This window comes from Stegodyphus dumicola, chromosome 1, assembly GCF_044657685.1.
Source record: "Stegodyphus dumicola isolate Sdum_Otavi_A_Nest chromosome 1, ASM4465768v1".
In the NCBI taxonomy this organism is placed as follows: Eukaryota; Metazoa; Arthropoda; class Arachnida; order Araneae; family Eresidae; genus Stegodyphus; species Stegodyphus dumicola.
This window is the reverse complement of record NC_140768.1, coordinates 71,600,735-71,613,275: the sequence shown is the minus strand read 5'-3', so window position 1 is coordinate 71,613,275 and position 12,541 is coordinate 71,600,735. Positions and strand designations below refer to the sequence as shown.

General features: G+C 36.0%; 1 pseudogene; it reads left to right on the top strand.

The window, feature by feature from the left end:
- Window positions 1–9,797: 9,797 nt before the first annotated feature.
- On the top strand, window positions 9,798–10,921 carry LOC146999114 (small subunit ribosomal RNA; annotated as a pseudogene).
- The last annotated feature ends 1,620 nt before the right edge of the window (window positions 10,922–12,541 follow it).

Below are 12,541 nucleotides of genomic sequence, written 5' to 3'. Positions count from 1 at the left end.
AAATTCCAGTTAAAACGGTTAGACAGATAACCAAAAAGATTGACAATGAAATTGTCAAATTGCCAACTTTCCTTGTAGAAGTCCCACGGACAGTTGAAGAAAAAAAGATATTTCAGGTAACACATATCTTGGACCTTGCGGTCAAAATTACCTCTTTCCAACCAACCCCAGGACACAAACAGTGCCATAACTGTCAGAGATATGAACATAGTCGCTCCCACTGCAAACATAAAGCAAGATGCTTAAAGTGCGGATTAAACCACATCACCACTAGCTGTACAAAAGATAGAAATCTTCCAGGAATGTGTTGCCTTTGTGGGGGACCCCACGTCAGTTCCTACAGGGGTTGCGAAATGCACCCTGACAATATTAAACGCAAGATTGCTGAAAAAGAAAATCAAAGAGATGCCTGGAGAAAGACAAGAACAAATCCTCCAGAAAACAACTTAGAGAACTTCCCCCCATTACCGAGTAGGAGAAACACTAACGAAAATATTAATGAAGCCAGTCCCTCATCAGCCAACCAGAATGAAGCTCACGAAAGAGAACAATTAGGCTTCGCCCCGGATTTCCTGAAATGGATCAAAAATCTATTTACTCAAGGCAAAGCGCTATTTGAACGCTTTTTTAAAGCCAAGTCAATAATGGAAAAGCTCCAAATAGGGTGGGAAGCCTTTGAACTTTTAGCAAATTTAAATTATGAATGTTAATATTGTAAATAACTATGCAAGCATCCAACTTACTGCCTCCAGCAGTTTAAATTTCGCCTTCTTTAATGCCAACGGAGTTCGCGGCAAGAACACTGAGATCATAAACTTTCTTAATTGCCATGACATTGATATTTTCTTAATTAACGAGACACATCTTCGAGCTAGTGATAAATTTAACATCCAAGGTTATAGAACCTTTAGAAAAGACAGAGAAAATAACAAGGGCGGTGGCACCCTGATTCTCATCAGAAGACACTTGCAGGCCAACTACTTTAATCTCCCAAGTTCTAGTAATATTGAAACTACTGCCATCATAGCTCACTCTCGCACTAATGAACCTATTGTGATTATTTCTGCTTATAATCCCCCGGGACATAATATCAGCAACAGTGACAGGAGCATCTTTAGCGGCATTATGCTTCCCACAATACTAGCCGGAGACTTGAACGCGAAGCATCACTCCTGGAACTCTCGACGTGTAAATGCAAACGGGAACTTCCTTCATAATTATGCCCTTACAAATGATTTAAGTATCTTTGGACCAACGGATCCCACCAGATACAGCCATACTGGCAGTGCTGAAGTTCTTGATATTGTTATCACAAAAAATATTGCACAAATTCCCTTCCTACAAATTTCACACCAGCTAACTTCCGATCATCTGCCTGTCAGATTTACTTATTACGGCTTTGAAAAAAATATTCCACTTAGAAAAGTCACAAACTGGGATAAATTCATTCATTCTCTGGAAAAACTACCAGCGCATCCTGCTTTAGCCGATATTACTGACATTGAGTATCAAATCACTAATATCAATAATTGTATAAAGAGTGCTCTTGACAAATCTACTAAATATGAAGAACATAAAAAAGAAAAACTTCCGGATAACATTATTGACAAAATTAAGGACAAAAATCGCACCGTTAAAATTTGGCGACGTACTGCTGATCCTAACATCAAAAGAATTCTTAACAGAAAAAATAGGAATATTAAAAATCTTCTAAGTGAATACAGATCTGATAGTTGGAATAATTTATTAGACTCAATGGACTTCAACCCTGATACAGTGTGACGTATTGGGAAAGCACTCAGAAAAACTCATAGCGACAACATTGGACCGTTGCACACCGATACTGGAATCGCATATTCTGAAAAAGATATGGCAGAAGTTCTTGCAACACATCTTGACAAAACCTTCACGACAAATAACTCACAAGATGAAGATACAGAAGAGGAAGTTTTTAATTTCATTATTCACCTTCCTGTTAGAACAGATGGACAGCATATTGGTTACACCTCGCCCATTGAAATTCAAAACATTATAAAAAATCTGAAAAATAGAAAGGCCCCCGGCTACGACGGGATAACAAATAAAGTGCTCAAAATTATCCCCAAGGGATATATTGTCCTAATTACCAACATAATTAATGCCTGCATAAGGCTTAACTATTTTCCGCAGCAGTGGAAAATGGCACATATCATTACTTTTGTTAAACCTGGCAAAGATCCAAAAAATGTTAACTCTTATCGCCCAATTAGCCTGCTTCCAAGTCTTAGCAAAGTTTTTGAGCGAGTTCTACAGAAACGGCTGACCAGACACTTGGAAGATAGAGGGATAATTCAAAATGAACAGTTTGGTTTTCGCCCACAGCATAGCACAGTACATCAACTTCTCAATGTTACTGAATTTATTGCCGATTCCTTTTCCAAAAAGAATACTATTCCAAGCTGTTTCCTAGATTTAGAAAAGGCATTTGACAAGGTGTGGCATGAGGGACTCCTCTTTAAGCTACACCTTGCTCATCTGCCTATACATTTTATCAAACTAATGCAAAGTTATCTAAAAAATCGCAATTTTCATGTCAAAATCAATAATACTTTATCCTCAAGAAAAAGAATCAAAAGCGGCGTCGCCCAGGGAAGTGTTTTGGGGTCAATTCTCTTTAATATCTTTACTAATGATATGCCAATCCCACTAAATTCAAAACTTGTGAAATATGCAGATGACACCGCTATTTTTACAAAATCTTTAAAACCACAGTTTGCAGTAGACAAACTAGAAGAAGCAGTTACACAAATCTCACATTCCGTCCTTAGCTACGGACGCAGTGGTGGCTCACACAGACGCTGAGAAATCCGAACAAATTGCGGATTCTCTTCAAACTCAATTTACACAACATAATGAAGGAATTTTTGCGAACAACGCAAATTCTTTCCCACAAGATGTTGAACGTTTCCTCTCCTCGCCTTTTGCGAGAGAAATACAATACACGTCCATGAGCGAGGTAAGTGAATACATTACCAAGCTCAAACCTAAAAAAGCCCCTGGTATGGACTCTATTTCTAATCGTATGATTAAAAATCTACCCACCAGTTATCTATTTTTCCTAGTAATGCTTATAAATTTTATGATACAGCATTGCTATTTTCCTCAAAGCTGGAAACAAGCACTCATTGTGCCTATTCCAAAACCAGGCCAAAGCCTTTCAAATCCTCAAAATTATAGACCTATCAGCCTCCTATCTTCGTTATCTAAGATATACGAATTTGTGTTACTTAAACGCCTGAATGATTTTCTCCGAAATCACAACGTTCTGATTGATGAACAATTTGGATTTCGAGCAAAACACTGCACCACGCACCAGCTGCTGAGGACAGTGGAGTTCATTCACGAAGGGTTTCGTAACAATATGCTTACTGGCGCTTTATTTCTTGATATAGCCAAAGCATTTGATAGGACTTGGCATATAGGAATCATTATCAAGCTCATACGACTTGACGTTTCGGCCCATTTAATTCATATAATTAATTCGTACCTCACTAACAGATCTTTTTCTGTACGAGTTAATTCTTTCATTTCGGCTCCCCGTCCAATACTAAGCGGCGTCCCCCAAGGGTCACTTTTAGGCCCAATTTTGTTCAACATTTTCATAAATGACATACCAAAATCACCAAGTATCACTCTTGCACTTTATGCAGATGATACGGCCATCCTAGCACAACGCCTTGAAAACCTGGTACACACCATTCAGAGATATCTCTCCAGCCTTGAGCACTGGCTCATCACTTGGAAAATCAAAATTAATGTTGCTAAATGTGCTGCTATGATATTCAAACGTAGCCCCCTCCCGTACCCTTCCATTAATTTAAAGTTTTTCGACGATTATGTTCCCTGGTCAAACTCTTACAAGTACCTTGGAGTTGTACTTGATTCAAAATTACGCTGGCACCTTCACATTGAAAATGTTCTCAATAAAACAAAAGGTGCTAGAGCCCAACTTTACCCTCTCTTAGCTCGAAAGAGCCATCTGTCAATTAAAAACAAAATTCTTCTCTATACATCAATTATAAGACCTGTCTTCATGTATGCCTGTACAATCTGGGGTACTGCTGCAAAAACTCATGTCAAAAAACTTCAATCTTTTCAAAGTAAGACCCTACGTATGGCCCTGAATGCAGCCTGGTACGTCCGTACAGATGTGATTCATTCGGACCTAAATATTAAACCTGTAGATTACCATATTAAAAAGCTTAGTCGAAATTTATTCCTCAAAATTGAACAGATTGATAACCGAGCACTTCAGCAGATTCCAGCATACAATCCTGCTATACGCAGCTCACAGAAGAGACCGAGAGCCGTGATTGGCCGAGAGTTTGGCATCTATCCGCCATCCAAAAGGGCAAGACACGCCCTCTCAACTTCAGTTCCAGCCCCCGCGCCATGAAGGAAGGACGTCTCTTCAGCGAGCTGCCATATAATTGCTTATTCCATCTTTTTCTACTGCAATCAAGATCTTCAAGCAAAGTTATCAATCTGTTTACTTAAGAATCACATCTCCCGCAGATTTTAAATCTGCCTAAGAATATTTTCATCGCGATCCCAGTAATTATTTGCACTCTCCAACACAAGCCACATGCCAATGAGCCTATTAATCGTAAACTCTTTCCTCTCCGCTTTTTGCTTTAGTGTTTGTACTGTGTATATAAAATTATAAAAAACCAAAAAAAAAAGCATAAAATACAAAAAAATTATAAAAACCTAAAAACTTATAAAAAATTTATGATACTTAAGTTTTTGTATTCTCATCTCTATCCCTAAACTTTCTTGAGCCTGTGGCTCCCTCTATTGAGCATCAAGTAAATCACTTATGCCAAATTTTTCCAATTTCTGCTCACTTTTAGTAATTCTGATGTGGAGGTAAATGGTTTTGAACCATAGGCACTCCGAAATTAGCAAATCATTGGCATTTAGAAGAAGCAGTTAACATCATCGCACATTACCTCAAATCTTGGAAACTTAAAGTCAATTCGACTAAATGTCAAATTCTGCTCTTTAGAAGGTATAGAAAATTTACTCCAGTCAACGTAAATATAAAGATAGAAGATCAGCCACTCCCCGTCGTCAATAGTACTAAATACCTGGGTGTCATTTTCGATTCACAACTCTTCTTCAAGGAACAGACTGCATATGCCTTACGGAAAGCTACAGCCGCAAAAATGGCTCTGTACCCCCTCATCAAAAGAGACTCAAAATTAAACATTCAATTAAAGAAAAGAGTTTACATGATGCTGATTAGACCGACACTACTTTATGCAATTCATGCTACAGTGATTTATGCTAATTTATGCTACAGTGTTCAAAACGTACAGACACAAGTTACAAGTCTTTCAAAACAAGATTCTAAGAGAAATAGTTAATTCTCCTTGGTTCGTTAGAAATTTGCAAATACACAAAGAATTAAAAATCAGACCAATTGCTGACCAAATTATTTCAACCTGCCACAACTTTTATAGTAAAACTGAACAGTCTCAATATGATCATATTAAGGAACTAATCAATTATGATCCGACACTTGAAAATGCTGCTAAGCGTCCTAGGAGCATTTTTCATAATCCAAGGTGGTGAAACTTGTAAATAGCTGTACATACTGTAAATATTTCCCCACTAGAGACTTTTGTGTTTTTTTTCAACTTATTTAGGACTTAAAAAAGCTCAGTGGATTATTACTTTATATCATTATTTTCAAGAATTTTATATTTTATTACTGTTCCTATAAAAAGACTTTGTTAGGGACACACAAACTGAATTAATTATGTGTGTTTCACCATCCCGCCTTCTAAACTGTGACTTATGCTGAAATATTGTGTCTTTTAAAATTATAAGTGTTTCTTAAAAAGTGTGTTTATTCCAGAACTTTGTACAGTGTGTTTGTGAATACTGTTAATTTATATGACTTTAACATTTCTCGTACGAGAACTCTTGAAATTCACCAGAAATATGTTACTGTTGACTTATTCCTCATTTGAGCCACTCCCACCAGTATAATTACGATCCATTTCATTCTGAACCTGTTTCAAAAGCATACTTAATTTAAATTACTTAATGTTTATTTTTTCAAATGCTTTATTAAGCATACTTTTCAGCTAGTTATATCTTTTGTCACAGCTCGAACAGCTCCCAGATGCTTTTTCACTCTACATACCTTTGTATTTGCTTCAGCTTCGCCTAGTAGGCGCGGCGTTACACGCCCATTTTTTTCAATTATATATACCAACGCCTAAGGGCATCTTTTTCAAAAGCGGAGGTTAAAGCAGCAGAGGCTGCTAATTGCCTCCTAACCATTCAAAAGACAAAGACAAAGCTTATCCCTGCTTGTATTACTTTGCTTGTGCTTATCTCTGCTTGCTTGTATTTCTTTGCATGCAACTCTGTGTGTATCTCTGCGTATCTCAGTAATAAATATTTGTTTTGCGAAACACGGCATTTCCTATGTTTAACAGCAGAGCGTGGTTCCTTCAAATGTTAAATTCGCTGATAATTTCCCTAATTGAACATTCAGTGTAATAATTTATCGTTCACGTGATTATGTTTTGGTGTTTCGTGAATGATGTTTTTTTCCGGAAGTGAAAGGGAAGCTTTTGGTGTTGCGCCATTTGATGGTGTTAATAAATTTACTGTTTGGTTTCGAAGAGTTTAAGCAGTATTTACGGCAAGGAAATTGGATACATTTTTGGAAATAGAAGCAATTGCGGATAGAGTTGCAGATGTTTTGAAATCAAAAAGGGCTTATTCCTTAATACTTGCGCTTCTAAGTCATAATGTTATTCCTTCTCTTCAACGTGAAGACACGGCATGTAAAATATGGAAGAAACTACAAGCTTCGTATAGCGCTAAAGGTGCAGTGAGTCAAATTTTAACGCGTAAACGTCTAGCTACCATAAGGAAATCCAAAGATGTGTCAATGAGACAGCATAATGACCTTGGTAAGTAGTCTACGCGTCTCTGGCTCTGAAGTAAGCGACTTTGATATTATTATTTACATTTTAATGTCTTTGCCAAAGGAATATGAAAATATTAAAGCATCTCTAGAAAATCAACCCAGTGATAATTTGAGTTTGGATTTTGTTACAAGCAGACCTATTGATTGTGAATCTCTTATGTTTGATTATAAAAGTGAAAATAAGTATTCTAAACCAAATACGGATAACTCTGTTTTTATTAGTGCTCGTAAAGAATTGTTTTGTACTTATTGTAAAAGAAAAGGACATTCTGTTAAATTTTGTAGGAAAAAGAACTGCGTCTGTCATAACTGTGGGAAAAGTGATCATTTCAAAAGTGAATGTTTTGATAATTCTAAAAAGCAGGCAAATTAAAATAGTAATAAGTATGCTTACCCTGCAATATCTTTTATGGCTGGAAATCTTGTGCATGATCAATTTATTATTGATTCTGGTGCAACTTCTCATATGTCTTATCACAAGGAATGGTTTACCTCAATTAAACCTAAGACTGTTAATTCCTGTTAAGTGCGCTTCTAAGTCGGCGGTTTTAGAAGTGGAAGGAATTGGTGATATTTGCAGTAAAACTAAGAATGGTGTTGAAATAATGTTAAAAGATATTCTTTACGTTCCAAAATTAAACGGAAAATTAATTTCTGTTAAAAATATTGAAGCAGCAGGTTTGAGCGTAATTTTTAAAAATGAAATATTTTATATTGAAAACAAAAACAAGCGTTTTAGATTTGGATATTTAGACAAATGCGGACAATATTTTTGTGATTTTTCACCAAACCTATTTACAGCTTTAGCAGTAAAGAATGATGATTTATGGCACAGAAGATTAGGACACTGCTGTGATCAAAAATTAAAACTAATGAATCTTTCTGCAAAAGAATCCTTTTGTGAAGTATGTGTTCGTGCCAAACAAAGTGCTTTGCCTATAGGAAAGGGTCCTCTCATAAAAGAATCCAAACCGCTTATAACTATACACACTGATATATGATGTCCAATAGAACCTCAAACACTCCATGGGAAAAGTATTTCATGACTATAATTGATGACTACTCGCGATTTATGGAAATTAGACTGCTCAAAAGAAAAAGTGACATTGCTGATGAAGTCAAGCTATTCTTTAAATTGAATCCAACTGTTACGAAACTGCGCTGTGACAATGCCAAAGAATATGTCAGTGGAGAATTCCATGATGTTGCTAAAAGTGCAGGTGTAAAAATAGATCATGCACCTCCTTATACACCTTTTCTAAATGGTGTTGCTAAAAGAGCAAATAGAACTGTACTGGAAAAAGCTAGAGCAATGACACTTGAAGCAAAATTACCAAAATTCCTTTGGGGTGAAGCAGTACGTACGGCTGCTTACATAAATAATCGACTCCCAAATAGTTCAAATGACAATCACGTTCCTTATTTTCTGAAGTATGGTGAAAATTCTGATTTAACAAACATTCGTGTATTTGGCTGTGATGCTTATACTCTTGTGCCACCATCGCAAAGAAAAAAAAAACTAGATGAAAATCAGCCAGAATAATGTTTGTAGGTTATTCCACAATGGGATATCGTTTGATGGTTCCAGAAACAAGACGCATCGTTGTTTCCAGAAATGTTAAATTTAATGAAGAAAAGAAGAATGTAGAAAATCAAAAATATATTTCCTATAGTTTGACTTGAGTGAAAATGACAATGATGACATTAAAAATGAAGACAAATCAATTTCAAACACTGATAACGGCGAATTAAATGCTGCAAATAAGAAGCAGGAACAAAGAAAATCTTCAAGAGAAAAGAAACAGCCAGTTCGGTATCCTAATCCTGAGATTTACCAAGTAATGTTTGTACAACAAGACACTCTGGCATTTGAAGATATTGTAAATCTACCACAAGTAGAACAAGAACTATGGAAAAGAGCTATGGACGAGGAAATGAAATCTATGGAAGATAACGACATCTGAGACCTACAAAGTTTACCCCCTGATAAAAGAGCTATTTCCTGCAAATGGGTTCTACGTAAAAAAACGAGATGTAACTTACAAAGCCAGGCATGTTGCTCGTGGCTTTATGCAAAAGGAAGGCATAGATTATACAGACACGTTTTCTGCAGTGATTAGTATGTGTTCTTTATGTTTGATCCTGGTAATTATCAATAATGAAGGTTTGCAAACTTTTACTTTAGATGCAAGACAGCTTTCTTGAACGGTAAGTTAGATGAGATCCTCTACATGGACCAGCCAAAAGGATATGATGATATGAGTGGTAAGAAAAGTAAACTTAAAAAGAGTTTATATGGTCTTAAACCGTCTTCTCGACAATGGTATCAGAAATTTCTTAATATTGTTATTAAATTAGATTTTAAGCAATTGGACTCTTAAACATGTATTTTTATCAGAAATCTAAATTGTAAGAAAGTAATTATGGCTCTTTATGTAGATGACTTATTAATTGCAGGTTCGGAGGTAAAAGAAACAAATATTATAATATCATTGTTGTCTAAGTGAATTTCAAATGACAAAATCTGAAAGGGTCTCAGAATTTTTAGGCGTTAGACTGAAATTTGAGTCTGGTTGCTTATATTTAGTGTAACAAGCAAAAGTGTATTGCACTTTCATCAGCAGAAGCTGAAATAATTGCTTTTATGTAAAGTTACTCAAGATGTTTTATGGATAAAAAATGTAGTAAATGAAATTTCCAGTGTTAAAAATGTTTATATTTTTGAAGATAACCAGTCATGTATTAAAAGTATTGTTAATGAAAACTTTTCAGGTAGGTTGAAACATATAGATATAAAATTAAAGTTCACTCGTAAGACTGTTAAGGAAAATAATATTCGAATTGAATATTTAAAATCAAGTTTACAAGATGCGGATATGTTAACTAAGGCTTTGTCCAAAACAGAATTCTATGAACTGTTATCATTGAGCTGTTTAAAAATTGTGAAATTCTTTTATGTTTTGCATAATGTGCGATTAAGGGGGAGTGTTGATATATATTTAATCGCATTCTTACTGGTTAATAGAAGTATAGCTTTCTGTCACGTCCGATACATACATTAGCTTTCAGCCAGGTCCGAATATTTCTGAAACTTAATCCCATTCTGTATGTTATTTTTGATTGGTTATTTATTGTGTCTTGTTTATGATTTGTTAAACCATGATCTGTTGTAAAGTTATAATAAATGACACGCCGGGCAGCTTCCGGGAAACCAAAGCTTTTGGGTTCCGGGACAAGTATGGTTGCAAAGCTGAAACTTAAAGGAATTGACGGAAGGTCACCACCAGGAATGGAGCCTGCGGCTTAATTTGACTCAACACGGGAAAACTTACCCGGCCCGGACACAGGAAGGATTGACAGATTAAGAGCTCTTTCTTGATTCTGTGGGTGGTGGTGCATGGCCGTTCTTAGTTGGTGGAGCGATTTGTCTGGTTAATTCCGATAACGAACGAGACTCTAGCCTACTAAATAGACGCTCCGATCCTTCGAGTCGGACGTTCTTCTTAGAGGGACAAGGACACTTCGTTTAGCCGCACGAGACAGAGCAATAACAGGTCTGTGATGCCCTTAGATGTCCGGGGCCGCACGCGCGCTACATTGAAGGAATCAGCGTGTGCTTTCCCTGTCCGACAGGACTGGGTAACCCGTTGAACCTCCTTCGTGCTGGGGATAGGGGCTTGTAATTGTTCCCCTTGAACGAGGAATTCCCAGTAAGCACGAGTCATAAGCTCGCGTTGATTACGTCCCTGCCGTATGTACACACCGCCCGTCGCTACTACCGATTGAATGATTTAGTGAGGTCTTCGGACTGGCTCTCGAAGCGGCTTTCGGATCGCGTGTGTTTCACCATTCCGCCTTCTAAACTGTGACTTATGCTGAAATATTGTGTCTTTTAAAATTATAAGTGTTTCTTAAAAAGTGTGTTTATTCCAGAACTTTGTACAGTGTGAACTGTTTGTGAATACTGTTAATTTATATGACTTTAACATTTCTCGTACGAGAACTCTTGAAATTCACCAGAAATATGTTACTGTTGACTTATTCCTCATTTGAGCCACTCCCACCAGTATAATTACGATCCATTTCATTCTGAACCTGTTTCAAAAGCATACTTAATTTAAATTACTTAATGTTTATTTTTTCAAATGCTTTATTAAGCATACTTTTCAGCTAGTTATATCTTTTGTCACAGCTCGAACAGCTCCCAGATGCTTTTTCATTCTACATACCTTTGTATTTGCTTCAGCTTCGCCTAGTAGGCGCGGCGTTACACGCCCATTTTTTCAATTATATATACCAACGCCTAAGGGCATCTTTTTCAAAAGCGGAGGTTAAAGCAGCAGAGGCTGCTAATTGCCTCCTAACCATTCAAAAGACAAGACAAGACAAGATTGTAAAGTTATATATATGACCTCTGTAACCGCTTATCCCTGCTTGTATTACGTTGCTTGTACTTATCTCTGCTTGCTTGCATTTCTTTGCATGTAACTCTGCGTATCTCGGTAATAAATATTTGTTTTGCGAACCACGGCATTTTCTATGTTTAACAATTTTTAATGACTGTTGTTGGAATAAGGTTGTTCTGTGAGATAGTAACAAAGTAAAGTACTTCTTCTTGGATGTGTTTTGTATTATTTCAGAATCTTTTAATTCTAAGAAGTTGTGCATTAATTGTATTGACAATGACCCTTTTAGAAATATTAGAATACCAATTAGTTTGTTGTAATTAATGTTGGAAAGTTGAAATCTATGCGTTTATCGTAGATTTTTTTAAAAGTTTGTAATCTAAAATATACAAATCAAGGTAAACTATATCATTTTGAACAGTATTAGTAGTATTAAGCTTGAGGCAAGAAGGGTAGATGTTAGCTTTCTCAATTTTGTTGAAGTTGTTGAAGTCAATTACACCATCAGTATAACGAAAGATGTGTTGGTAATATTTTTTATCTTTGAACGTACAAAACGTTTTATTTTTGAACGTACAAAAGTAAATTCTTGTGTGAATAGGAATAGTTCACAGATTGCGGTTGAAAAGTTGCAGCCCATAGGAATTCCCTATATTTGTTTAAAGATGTTGTTATTTAAGTGAATATAATTGTTAAAAAGAACGCTTGAAAGAAAATGTTGCCAATTTTCAGTAGATAATATTGTTGTTATCTTTGAAAATAAGCACGGGATATGTTCTATTTTAAGTGAACTTAAGAATTTGCTCTTGGCTTGAAATCACCCAGTTGCAATGTTGATCTTCAAAATCAAAATTATTGATAACATCTCGAAAGAGATGAAGTTTTTCCGCAAAGAGATAATCTATTTCCTTTAAATAACTTCTGGTACTGTTGGCTATGAATCTGAATTTAACAGGAGTCTTATGAAACTTTGGAAGTGCATAGAGATTTCCAAACCTGTTATTAAATTTGTTGGGTTGGATTTTTAAGTCTTTTACGAAGTGCTTTAAATTTATTGAAAAGTATTTTAGTGCTGGTAGAGACTTTTTGATACCTGCAAGTGCTATGTAATTCCATATGCAGAATGTCGTAATAAAATGTTTTT